This window comes from Candoia aspera, chromosome 7, assembly GCF_035149785.1.
Source record: "Candoia aspera isolate rCanAsp1 chromosome 7, rCanAsp1.hap2, whole genome shotgun sequence".
Lineage (NCBI taxonomy): Eukaryota > Metazoa > Chordata > Lepidosauria > Squamata > Boidae > Candoia > Candoia aspera.
The window spans coordinates 31,912,921-31,925,541 of NC_086159.1; the positions used below are offsets into that span (position 1 = coordinate 31,912,921).

General features: G+C 41.3%; 1 long non-coding RNA gene across 1 annotated transcript in view; it reads right to left on the reverse strand.

The window, feature by feature from the left end:
* LOC134500960 (uncharacterized) overlaps positions 1 to 8,566 on the reverse strand; it is a 110,892-nt gene extending 102,326 nt beyond the window's left edge. Inside the window, exon 1 of the long non-coding RNA XR_010068307.1 lies at positions 8,439 to 8,566. This is a non-coding gene — a long non-coding RNA (uncharacterized LOC134500960). The remainder of the gene's footprint in view (positions 1 to 8,438) is intronic.
* Between the last annotated feature and the right edge of the window lie 4,055 nt (positions 8,567 to 12,621).

A 12,621-nucleotide genomic window follows, 5' to 3' on the forward strand; every position in this document is an offset into this window, starting at 1 on the left:
AGAAGAGGTGGCAAGAATATACAGAAGAACTATACAAGAAAGGTCTTAATGTCCCTGATAACCACGATGGTGTGGTCACTGACCTTGAGCCAGACATCTTAGAGAGAGAAGTCAAGTGGGCCTTAGGAAGCATTACTAACAACAAAGCTAGTGGAGATGACAGTATTCCAGCTGAGCTATTTAAAATCCTAAAAGATGATGCTGTTAAAGTGCTGCACTCAATATGCCAACAAATTTGGAAAACTCAACAGTGGCCACAGGATTGGAAAAGATCAGTTTATGTTCCGATTCCAAAGAAGGGCAATGCCAAAGACTACCACACAATTGCACTCATTTCACATGCTAGCAAGGTTATGCTCAAAATCCTACAAGCTAGGCTTCAGCAATATATGAACCTAGAACTACCAGAAGTGCAAGCTGGGTTTCGAAGAGGCAGAGGAACTAGAGATCAAATTGCCAACATTCGCTGGTTCATGGAGAAAGCAAGAGAGTTATGGAAAAACATCTACTTCTGCTTCATTGACTACGCTAAAGCCTTTGATTGTGTGGATCACAACAAACTGGCAAATTCTTAAAGAGATGGGAGTACCAGACCACCTTACCTGTCTCCTGAGAAACCTGTATGCGGCTCAGGAAGCAACAGTTAGAACCAGACATGGAACAACAGATTGGTTCAAAATTGGGAAAGGAGTATGACAAGGCTGTATTCTGTCACCCTGCTTATTTAACTTATATGCAGAGTACATCATGAGAAATGCCAGGCTGGATGAATCACAAGCTGGAATTAAGATTGCTGGGAGAAATATCAACAACCTCAGATATGTGGACGATACCACCCTAATGGCAGAAAGTGAAGAGGAACTAAAGAGCCTCTTGATGAGGGTGAAAGAGGAGAGTGCAAAAGCTGGCTTGAAACTCAACATTAAAAAAACTAAGATCATGGCATCTGGTCCCATCACTTCCTGGCAAACAGAAGGGGAAGAAATGGAAGCAGTGACAGATTTTATTTCCTTGGGCTCCAAGATCACCACAGACAGTGACTGCAGCCATGAAATTAAAAGACACTTGCTCCTTGGGAGGAAAGCTATGGCAAACCTAGACAGCATATTAAAAAGCAGAGACATCACCTTGCTGACAAAGGTCTGTATAATCAAAGCTATGGTTTTCCCAGTAGTAATGTATGGCTGTGAGAGTTGGACCATAAGGAAGGCTGAGTTGGACTGCAAGGAGGTCAAATCAGTCAATCCTACAGGAAATCAATCCTGAATGCTGACTGGAAGGACAGATACTGAAGCTGAAGCTCAAATACTTTGGCCACCTAATGCAAAGAGAGGACTCACTGGAAAAGACCCTGATGCTAGGAAAGACTGAAGGCAAATGGAGAAGGGGATGGCAGAGGATGAGGTGGTTAGATAGCATCACTGATGCAACGAATGTGAATTTGAGTAAACTCTGGGAGACAGTAGAGGACAGGAAGGGCTGCCATGGGGTCATGAAGAGTCGGACACGACTTAACAACTCAACAACAAAGGGGCAAAATTTCCTTCCTTCATTCCTTTTTCCATTTTGGCAGGTTTTTCCTTTAGCTAAATTATATGAGTTAAATGTACTGAAAGGTTAACACACATATTTTGATCCGCTAAAATAAATTTCATTGCAACTAAATTGTTCCTTCATTTACATCTTAAAAACAAAATACAGTAAATACTTTCTTTTCCATGTCCAACCCAGAATAATTTCACACCAGATTCTATTTTCCCCTCTGCTTCTAGTTTTTCCCCATCTGACTTTTCCCAACCAGTGATAACCCACTTCCACACAGAGCCATTAAGTCTGTCTTCATAAATGGAAATAGTACACGAAGTTCTTCAACTTCCTTCAGTATTTAAGAGAACAAACCCTCAAAGTCCCTATGTTCAACAGCCATAGTTCAGCCCCTGATGAGCCATACTCACTCATGAGCATAGTATAATGGTTAGAACCTTAGACTGGAGTGATCCAGATTAAATTTAAACCCTAATTCAGCAATTCAGTTCACTAGTGAACTGTGTTTGACTTAATTTCCTCATAAGTTCTTGTGGAGACAAAATGGATGGGAGGGGATAAAAAATAATACTGTTAATGGTTAACATCAGCTGTATCTCTCAGGCCTTCTCCACTGCATCTACCTGGGGGCCAACAAATGGAGCAGACACAGAGCAATCCTATGAGGCTTTTTATTGCCAGTTTCTGGAAAGCAACACTTGTTTTTAAATAGGCATAAGCGTGTTGATTTTACATACTTGGCATTTAAAAAAATGTCAGATTTAGCCTGAGTTATTTTATATTATATATGTAGAATAAAAGATACTTGCACAGAATATAGCCAAACATAGCAAGGAATAACTAAAAGAAGCAGAAGAAATGCAAAGCAATTTTTATGGAAATAATTTTTTTTTTAAACTGAGTGGGGAGGGATAAACAAGGAGCTTCTAGAGGAAACAGAAGGGAGGAGATGCTAGGAAGGGGAATTTTAGAGATCTGTATGGGAATGATAGCAATTTGTCCAAGACTGGAATGGAAACAAATGCTACAAGTATTGGTGTTGAAGAAGAAAAAATGAATGAAGTCATAAATGCTGTGAGAAGGTTGAAAAATGGTCAGGCTGTGTACGTACATGGAGTAACTTGAGAAATGTTAAAATGTGGACATGGTGTGCTTATGAAGTGGCTATGTGGTTTCATACATGTGCGAAGACTGCATCTCTGCCTGATGACTAGAAGGATGTCTCTATTCTTCCTCTATACAATGGGGAAGGTAGCAAGAGCAAATGAGGGACTAGTTAAACATGCCTGAGAAAGTGTTTGGCTCCGACTGAAAGAGTGACAGTGAGCAAAATTTGGACTGTGTAGCGTGGCTTTATGCCAGGAAGGTGGTGTGCTGATTAAATTTCTGTTCTTCAGGTCACTGAAAAATGTACAAATGTATGAAAGTTTATTGTACATTTCTTGATTTAGAGAAAGCATGTAACAAAATGAACAGGCTTAAACTACAGAATGTTGCACATGAATATTAAGTTGAAGGTTGGTTGAGATAAAATCAGTGTAAGATGGAAGTAAAGCATACATAAATGGAATGCTGAGCAAAAGGTTCAACATTCAAGCAGGGAGTAAGACAAGGATATGTAAAGTTCCCCCTGTTCTTTAATGTATTTATGAATAAATGCAGATTCATGTAAATTAATTTATAAATAAAAAATACTGACATTACTGCCATACAGGGTAGGGACATAAATGCATGTGTTATAGGATTCAAATTTTTGTAGCAAATGTTACGATGTATGATGCTGCAAGGGGAATGGATCTAAAAAGTAATATATCAAAAAATCAAGGCAGCTATGAACAATTACAAGTTATACATAAATGGCAAAAAACTAAAGCAAGCAGATAAATTTGCGTACCTTGGTAGAATGTCACTAAAACATTTTCAGATGTATAAATCCTGGCAGAAAAGCATTTAGTAGCATGTGACCTATTGTGAAGAATGATATCTGCCAAAAGAGAATGTAGGTATGTATATCAGCAGGCTTTTGCCCACTTCGTTGGATGAAATGAGGTATGTCCGGGCCAACACAAAAGTTGAATGCAGTGAAAATGGAGTAGTCAAGAAAGGTGTGCTTAAGAGAAGAAGAGATAGAATCAAGAATGAATGGGAATGAAATGAATGTGAATGGAATGCAAAGGTGAGTGACCAGTGCAAAAGAAGTAGACTGAAGTGATCTGATCTGGAAAGAACTACACTGAGGAGGGGAAGATTGAGAAAGTCTTAGTTGGATGGAACTGATGAGAATATTAGGTAATGTATGGATTAGTATACGGACATAGTAAAAACAGATATAACTTACAAGGAGGGAAAGATATAGAAAGGTATAGTGAATGGCATTAGTATAAACTAAATTTAACTATATTTTTTCTTTTTTTTACTCTCATAACTTAAGTTCTTTGGGTTATTATTTCCTACTTGAAAAATGCAGTGATTTTTATGTGGGCCTTCTGTGTTCTTAAAAAAAATTCATTGTTGTTCTTCAAGTATGATATTCTGGCATAAGAGACAGTTGTAGCTTAGAGAGCTTTAACATAAAAGGTTGTCTTTTAAATGCAGTGCATCCATACATTAATAAAAGTTCTACTGCTCCTTATAATCCAGTTCCAGAGACCCTTATACATTGCCTAAATTCAGTGATGGGCTGTAGAGAACAAGCTGAAATTAAATCCAGACAAGATAGAATGGCTGTTGGTCAGTAAAAAATTGGACTCTGGGATGGAGATTCAGCTTTTTAGGATGGAGCTGCTCTTCCTCCACAAAAAAGTTCACTGACTAGGAGTTGTCCCTAATCTTCAATTGACACTGGACTCATGGTTGGAAGCTATGGTAAGAAGCCTGTTTACCCAATTACAGAAGGCTGGTGAGATTTTGCAAGTTATTCATATTCTTATTACACAGGCTATCTTTTTAAGTTTATGGAAGTTGCAAATGGAGCAAAATGCATCAACCAAGCTATTAAACTGAACAAGGAATAGGGGTTGCACAGCAAGATCTGCCAGCTGCTTACTGAACATAAGTTGATATTAACCTTCAGAAGATTATTACAGTCAGGACCAGAAATATTGGAACAAGGATAACTGTTTTGGCATTTGGCCTCTGTACACCACCACATTGAAGTTGAAAGGAAACACACCCAAATGGGAGCGAAGTCAGGACTTTCACCTGTAATTCAAGGGGTTTGACAAAAGTGGGGCACTAACCATTCTGGAAGTACAGCCAGTGGCATACACACACACCCATCGTTGGTGGCTCATAAGTAATGGAATGAATGGCTGATAAGCAGCTGCATGGCCACCTGTGGCCTGTTTCCTGGGTACCCCATAACCAATCAAGCAGATAAAAGGCCTGGAGGTAGTTCTGAGTGTTACATTTGCATTTGGTAGCTGTTCACTGGAACTCTCAACATGAGGTCCAAAGAGATGTCCATGCGAGCAAAGGAGGCCATCATTAGGTTGAGAAAACAAAATAAACCCATCAGAGAGATAGCAAAAACATTGGGAGTGGCCATTACAACAGTTTGGAACATCCTGAAAAAGAAGGAATTAACTGGCAAGCTCAGCATAGCAAAAGGCCTGGAAGACCACGGAAGATAACTAAAGTGGATAACCACAGAATTCTGCTCATGGTGAAGAGGAACCCTTTCACAACATCTAGCCAAGTCAAGAATGCTCTTGAGGAGGTAGGCATGTCATTGTCAACATCTACAGTAAAGGGAAGGCTTTATGAATGTAAATACAGAGGCTTCACAACAAGGTGCAAACAACTGGTAACACTCAAGAACAGAAGGGCCAGATTAGACTTTGCCAGCAAACACATAAAAAAGCCTGCCCAGTTCTGGAATGGTTCTTTGGACTGATGAAACCAAGATTAACTTGCACCAGAATGATGGGAAGAGAAAAGTATGGAGAAGGAAAGGAACAGCTCATGATCCAAAGCATACCACATCATCTGTCAAACATGGTGGAGGCAGTGTTATGGCATGGGCATGTATGGCTGCCAGTGGAACTGGATCACTGGTGTTTATTGATGACCTAGCTGCTGTAAGCAGCAGGATGAATTCTGAAGTGTATAGGGCTATACTTCCTGCTCTGATTCAGTCAAATGCTGCCAAAATGATAGGACGCCGCTTCATATTGCAGATGGATAATGACCCAAAACATACAGCAAAAGCTACCCAAGAGTTTCTCAAGGCAATGGCCAAGTCAGTCACCTGATCTCAACTCAATAGAGCATGCTTTTCACTTACTGAAGACAAGACTGAAGGCAGAGAGACCCACAAACAAGCAGCAGCTGGAGGCAGCAGCAGTAAAGGCCTGGCAAAGCATCTCAAGGGAGGAAACTCAGCATTTGGGTTCCAGACTTCAGGCAATCATTGACTGCAAAGGATTTTCATCCAGGTCTTAAAGGTGATCCTTATGTTTGTAATGATGTTGGTTTGTTCCATTACTTATGAGCCATCAACAATGGTGTGTGTGTGTGTGTGTGAATGCCACTGGCTGTACTTCCTGAATGGTTAGTGCCCCACTTTTGTCAAATCCCTTGAATTACGTCTGAAAGTCCTGACTTTGCTCCCATCTGGGTGTGTTTCCTTTCAACTTCAATGTGGTGGTGTACAGAGGCCAAAGGCCAAAACAGTTATCCTTGTTCCAATATTTCTGGTCCTGACTGTATCTGACTATCTGACTGTCTTTCCCATTATGAACCTGCTCAGGCATTAAGATCTATAGAAGAGGCCCTTCAAAAAATGCCCCTGTTGTTGGAGGCTCTATTATCTGGCACACAAGAGAGGACTTTGTTCTGCCTTGCTCCTAGGTTATGGAATATGTTTGCTTGAGAGTTGCACTTGGCCTCATTTTTGCAGCTTTTATGAAATTTATTTTACTTAAAAGATTTATATGGCCACCCATCTTGTAAAATACAAGTCTCGGCAGCTCACAACAATAGTAAAACCAAACACAAGAAAAACACATGACGTGCCATCTCTAATCCATCAATCCATACAATCCTCAGGCTCCAATCTTATCCTATCCCAGCATCTGGGGGAAAAGCCAACCTTTACACTACAGCTTTCTGGAAGGCTACAAGGGTGGAGGCCTGTTGGATACTTTCGTATCCCAAATATGAAAATAAGCATTTCTTTCAAAAGGTTTTAACTGTTAATCAATTTTAATAATTTCAATTTAACATTTTAATTTTGATGAACTTGTCTTTCTGCACCTTTTCTGCAATTTCTGTTTCTGAACAAGATTGGGTTCACACCTTTTATTAAACCATGGTATAATTAACTTTTAAGGAATCATCACTGATTAGACTCACCCAACAGACTAAGGCATAAGGTAGTTTGTTCGATTATAGTTAATTTTGATATTTGAATCTAACCAATTTTCACCTCATATGTACTATTCCTTTCAAAACATCATAACCTTACTTAAAGCAAGAAGGGGCTTTACTGTATTTAAAAATGTCTGACTTAAGTACATTTCGGAAATGGGTTACATCTAATGCCTGAGGTTCTCTGAAATTCACTGTCCAGGTGAGTTGCCTTTCCTCAGAGATCTTATTACTCTGATGGGCAATGAAACACAACATGCTTTCAACTTCTGGCTAAAGTTTAAGTCACTGTGATGTACCTCTGGTCTTTTTTAACATGTTGTTGGGCTCCAACCCCTACTAGCAGGGCTGCAACTAGGGTCTGTGTCACCCGGGGCAAACATGTATTCCGCGCCCATTTTGGCGCCCCCCCAGCGCTCATTTTGGCACTCCACCAGCGTGGCGCCCGGGTCACATGCCCCGTTTGCCCCCCCCCCCCAGTTGCGGCCCTATCAGCCCCAGCCAACGTGGGGTTGTAGTCCAATGACTTCATCAAGGCCAGATTCTCTACTCTTAAATATTCAAATGCATTATGCAAAAAATAGTGGAAACCCGAGGGAAATGTGTGTTTTTATTTATCTTTTTTGATATTGACATTTTGATCGGAATTGCAAATTTCCGGTAGTAATGGTGGAGAATTGGGCCTCAAGCTTCTGTAAGATAAGCTCACACCTGGTAAGGAGTTTAGGAAAGAGAAACCGCAGCCCATATAAAACTTCCCAAGGGAAAGACGGCAGTTAATTCGCCCCCACTCCAATTTAGCTGAGGACTACCACCAATTTCTCCACAGCCTCCCGCCGCCCGCGTTTTGCACCCAAGCCTGTGAAATCTTTTCCGCCAAGCGGGGAGAGGTGAAGACTGCTCTCAAGGGTTAAGCCTGAGCTGCAAGAAACCCCGCGTGCGGCTGCCCTTCATTCACGCTCACTCAGGGGGAGGAAGGGAGCCGAAGAATGCGAAACGCGAGCCGGCCGCTCCTTCCCCGCTCACAGCGTCCCAATCTTCTGCCTTCAGTCACACAACCCTCTTGTCTTCAAACCCCTCCGAAGAAAATCGGCTCAAGTTACCCTTGGTGGGTTTTTGTTCTTGGTCATCTTTTGCGTTTGGTTTGAAGCGCCCTCGTGCATAGTTTCACCTCCGGGGCTACCCCCTGCTCCCTGGATTTACTCACGACGCCTTCACGCCGCATACCTTCCCGCACTTCCTTCTGCGCGGCATTCACGCCTAAAGACCTCGGGAGGGAGGTGTTTCTTCTGCGCCGAAATCGGAAGGTTGAGGGATACCTCTCGCGCGGCTTTTCTTACAACTCCGGAAAGAGAACCTATGGAAAGCAGCCCCGATAGCAGAGCCCCTTCCACCCACCCCCGCCCTCTCTTTTCGGGCATCGCAGCCACCTGAACAACGAGCAACCACGGTCTCCCCAGCCCAAGGGTTGCGGGGTGAAGCAAATTCTCCTTAAAATCTGCCTTCCACGAGGAAACGCTTACCTCGAGATGCTTTTCTATTGCCCCACCTTAGCTCCTCTGAGGGCGTGGGAATATGGGGGGGGGCGCTCTGCTTTTCTATAGATACGATTTTTCCTCACGATAAAGAAAATGGTTAGAAATCCTGTCAAGTCATGTGATTGAAATATTTCCACCCCTTTTTTCCTCCTAAATATCCCCCCCCGTTTTAGGACAATACTCGGCTGCCTTTTCTCAATGTGACAGACAGAACTGGCTGATGACAGAGAGGAGGAGCGAGGCTGCCGTTGCCAGGGAGTGCTAGGCTCTCCTCGCCGCTACTGGGGCTGAAGAGGCTTGATCCGCGAGGCACCCGCGGATGTTGATTAGGGTCTGGTATCTCACAGTCATGCCTTGAAGTGTAGGAGGGTAATTCTGATTCCCCCCTCCCTTCCCTTCCCTTCCCTTCCCTGCTTCTCCAGGCAAGGAAAGTCTATGCGGAGAAAACCCAAGAGGAGTCCTCGAAGGCGACCCGGCTTCGCTGCAACGGGGGTGCCGGCGCTATTGTAGCTTAGACACCCCCCCTTTTGGGGGGAGTTGAAAAACGGCTCCACTTCCAACTTGAAACCCGGAATAAAGAACGCAATATAGGATCGACTGTATTAGGACCAAGCTATCCATTTAATCTATCCATGCTAATCCTAGCAGTTCCTGTCCTCTGATATATTTTAGCAGCAACTCTGACTCAGATACTCATTTTACAGCACCCCAGAAATCTTAATTAACTCAGCCTTTCATCTCCCATATTCCATAGTAATGCTGGGTGGGGATTAACGGCAGTGAAAGTCCAATGTGAGGCATTAGATTAGTGAAAAGTCCCAAAGGGCACTGGACTTTGTTGTCTATTGTAGTATCCATGCCCTCAAAGTGCATATCATCTGTCCAATTGTAAAGCATTTCCTAGAATCATACTATATATGACAAAGAGCCATCTAGCTCCCATTTGAAAACTTCAGTGACAGTTTCCCTTCTTAACAGCTATCAATTTCCCCTCCAACAATTGATCTTTGTTCTTTTCTGTTTTAACAGAAGACAAGTCCACCCTCTCTTCCACTAGACAGCCTTTTAGATTTTTTAAAAACAGTATTTTACATAGTTTTAATAAGAAATATCTATGTGAAAAATCTAATTGTTGAAACCCAGAGCCATGTTTTGCCACATTAGGACCAAAATAGGGGGAAAAAATCCAAATTATTTCCCACAACCCATAAAGTGGCATAAATACACTAGGTTCATCACATCCAGTCAATGCTCAAAACAAAAAATGATGTGCCATAGTACTTGGACCAGGTATACATATCCCACTCTAAGGCAACTCTTGAGAAGTGATGCTTTTAAAAGCTGGCTCTGATACACAATGTTCTTGTATTTCAGACAGGTGGTTTCAAGATGAAAATTAAATCATAAGTTCTTTTTTTTTATATGGGCCTAAAATAAGCCCTGCAAGCAGTAATGTATAGAGCAGCAGCAGAGGCAAGGCAGGCAGGCACCAGACCATGAAATCGAAAATTAAGCAAAAAGTCAAATCATGTATCCAAGCAGGTCATTTGTCAAAGAGTATTCCAAATCTGAAAACAGTCTAATGACAGTTTGGGGAAACTAACAGCAGAATTAGATGTTTAAGGTAAGGCCTGAGGCTTGTTCAACAATCCAGCACTGGCATGTTAGAAACTGAATGCTTTTGTATTCCTCCCTACAGAGCACCACCCAGTCTCAATTGTTGCTTTCAGGTTCAACCAGCCAGAAACACTATTTATGAATCTACTCTTGAGTATACTTTTTATCCTGAGGAAACTTTCCCAGGAAGTGGGCACTCCTTTCTGCCCCAGGCTTCCACAATTTGGAAGCTCTCTGGATATGTGAATTTCAACTCTCAGAATTTTCCTACAGGTATGTTCACTTCATATCCAATTCTAGGAGTTGGCCACACATCTGAAAGGAACCCAGCTTGGGGAAAATGGTTCTACCTACTCTACTCTAAATTTGCAACGGCTTGTTGGAATTTCTTCCTCAATGGAAAAGTTAGATCCTGTGAATATATCTCCATCTATGGGGACATTAACTCAAGGTTCCAGCATCTTGGGGCTTTCCTCTGAATCCTCATAATAGACAATTATTAGAGAAGGAAGGATTTAGACTGGAACAATGGGACAAGAGGAAAATATCAAATCATCCTTCCCATTGCCCTTTCCAAGATCAAATTAATTACTTCATGTTGGTGCTTTACATTTAAAAACCAGATTCTGTTCACCATGTTTCACATTATATCTAGTTGAGTCCCGACAAGTAGTATTTTTTTATAACCCCAAAGACAGACAGACACAGACATTGAATGAAAAGTAATGCTTCCAATGCTCTAAGTTGCCAACAACAGTACTGATGCACTAGAAACTGACATGTCCTTTAGCATCTGTTCTTTCATGCCATTGGCAGGAGATTGTGAGAAAAGGTTGTTTTGCTATTGTTTGTGAAATGGAAGCCTGCAGTAAGTACTCATCAATGTGCTTTAAGCAATGTGCAGTGATTGAATTTTTGACTCAAAGAAGTCCCTCCAACTGAAATTCACCACTGAATGCAAGTTGTTCATGGTGATGACTAGGGTGAGGATTTCTATGACATGTCATATTTTTTATGGAACCTTTATTTGAATTTATAAGTAAATTAAAATAGGTTTTAGAGTAATCTGGTGAGAATTAGATGCTTTTTATTTTGCCTGAAAAGTCGTATTTTGACTTTTTAAAGGTGTTGTCATATTTCTGCTTAATTTTGTAACAAACGTCATATTTTGGTCATTGGCAACCCTCCTGATAAGCCAGGAAGTTTGAGCCAGCAAAGAAAGTGAGAATTTGCCTTATTTTTCTTATTCATTTCCCCAACTCAGGGAGGTGTGTGTGTTTGTGTGTGTGTGTGAGAGAGAGAGAGAGAGAGAGAGAAAGGTGGGAACAAAGGCTTCTCCCCTGACCAGGCCTGAAAAAAAAGGTGAGAATTTGCCTGTTTTTTCTTTTTCTTACTTGCTCCCCAACTCAGGTAGGGGTGTGTGTGTGTAAGAAAGGGAGAGCAACCTTTTTAAAAATGACTTCAGCAGGCAGAGGCTTCTCCCCTGACCAGGCCTGAAAAAAAGAGTGAGAATTTTACTTTTTTTTTTTTCTCATTTGCTCCCCAACTCAGGTGTGTGTGTGTTTGAGGTGGTAGAGTCACATGAAAGCTGCAATCAGATTTCAACATGCCTAAAAGTAGATGTTCAGTGAGTATGAAATTACAGTGTTTTGTTCAAGAATTTGGGGAGCAGATTTTCAGTAGCAATGGTGATATTTTGTTTTGTAAATTGTGTGAAGCTAAGGTATTGGCCCAAAAGCGTTTTAATATTCAACAACATTCTGACACCGCAAAACACGAGTTGTTTAGCAAGATTTACCTTCACTGAGAACAGGCAATGTCTCCTTTTCGAGAGAGCTACTTCTTCAACTGCAGGTTCATCAAATACCCAGTCAGAATTTTGGAAGGATCTCTGTAAAATGATGGTTACTTCAAATATCCCCTTAAGGAAATTAGGTGGTGGTAGCCTCAGGCATTTTTTGGAGAAGTACACCAGTCACCTGATTCCAAATGAAACAACTGTAAGGAAAAATTACGTCTCTGCCTGCTATGAAGATGTGTGAGAAAAGATAAAATCTGCTATTGACAACAATATGATATGGGTTTCAATAGATGAAACGAGTGATGTAAACGGAAGATATGTAGCCAATGTTATTATTGGCACTCTGAAATGTGACACGCCTGGTGAAGTATTTCTTCTAACATATGAAACTCTACAAAAAGTAAACAATTCCACTATTGCTATGTTCTTTGACAATTCTATGAAACTACTCTGGCCAGATGGTGTAAAAAGGGGAAATATCCTTTTCTTCGTAACAAATGCCGCTCCATACATGACTAAAGCAGCCAAGGGACTTAAACATCTTTATCCAAAAATGATCCATATCACATGCCTTGCACATGGTTTACAGAGTGGCTGAAGAGATTTGAAGCAACTATCCTGATAAGATCATTTTGAATGGGAAAAAAATGTTCATTAAAGCTCCACTTCGAGTACAAAAGTTCAAAGAAATTGCTCCTACTTTGGCTCTCCCTCCCCAACCTGTGGTGACACATTGGGGGACTTGGCTGG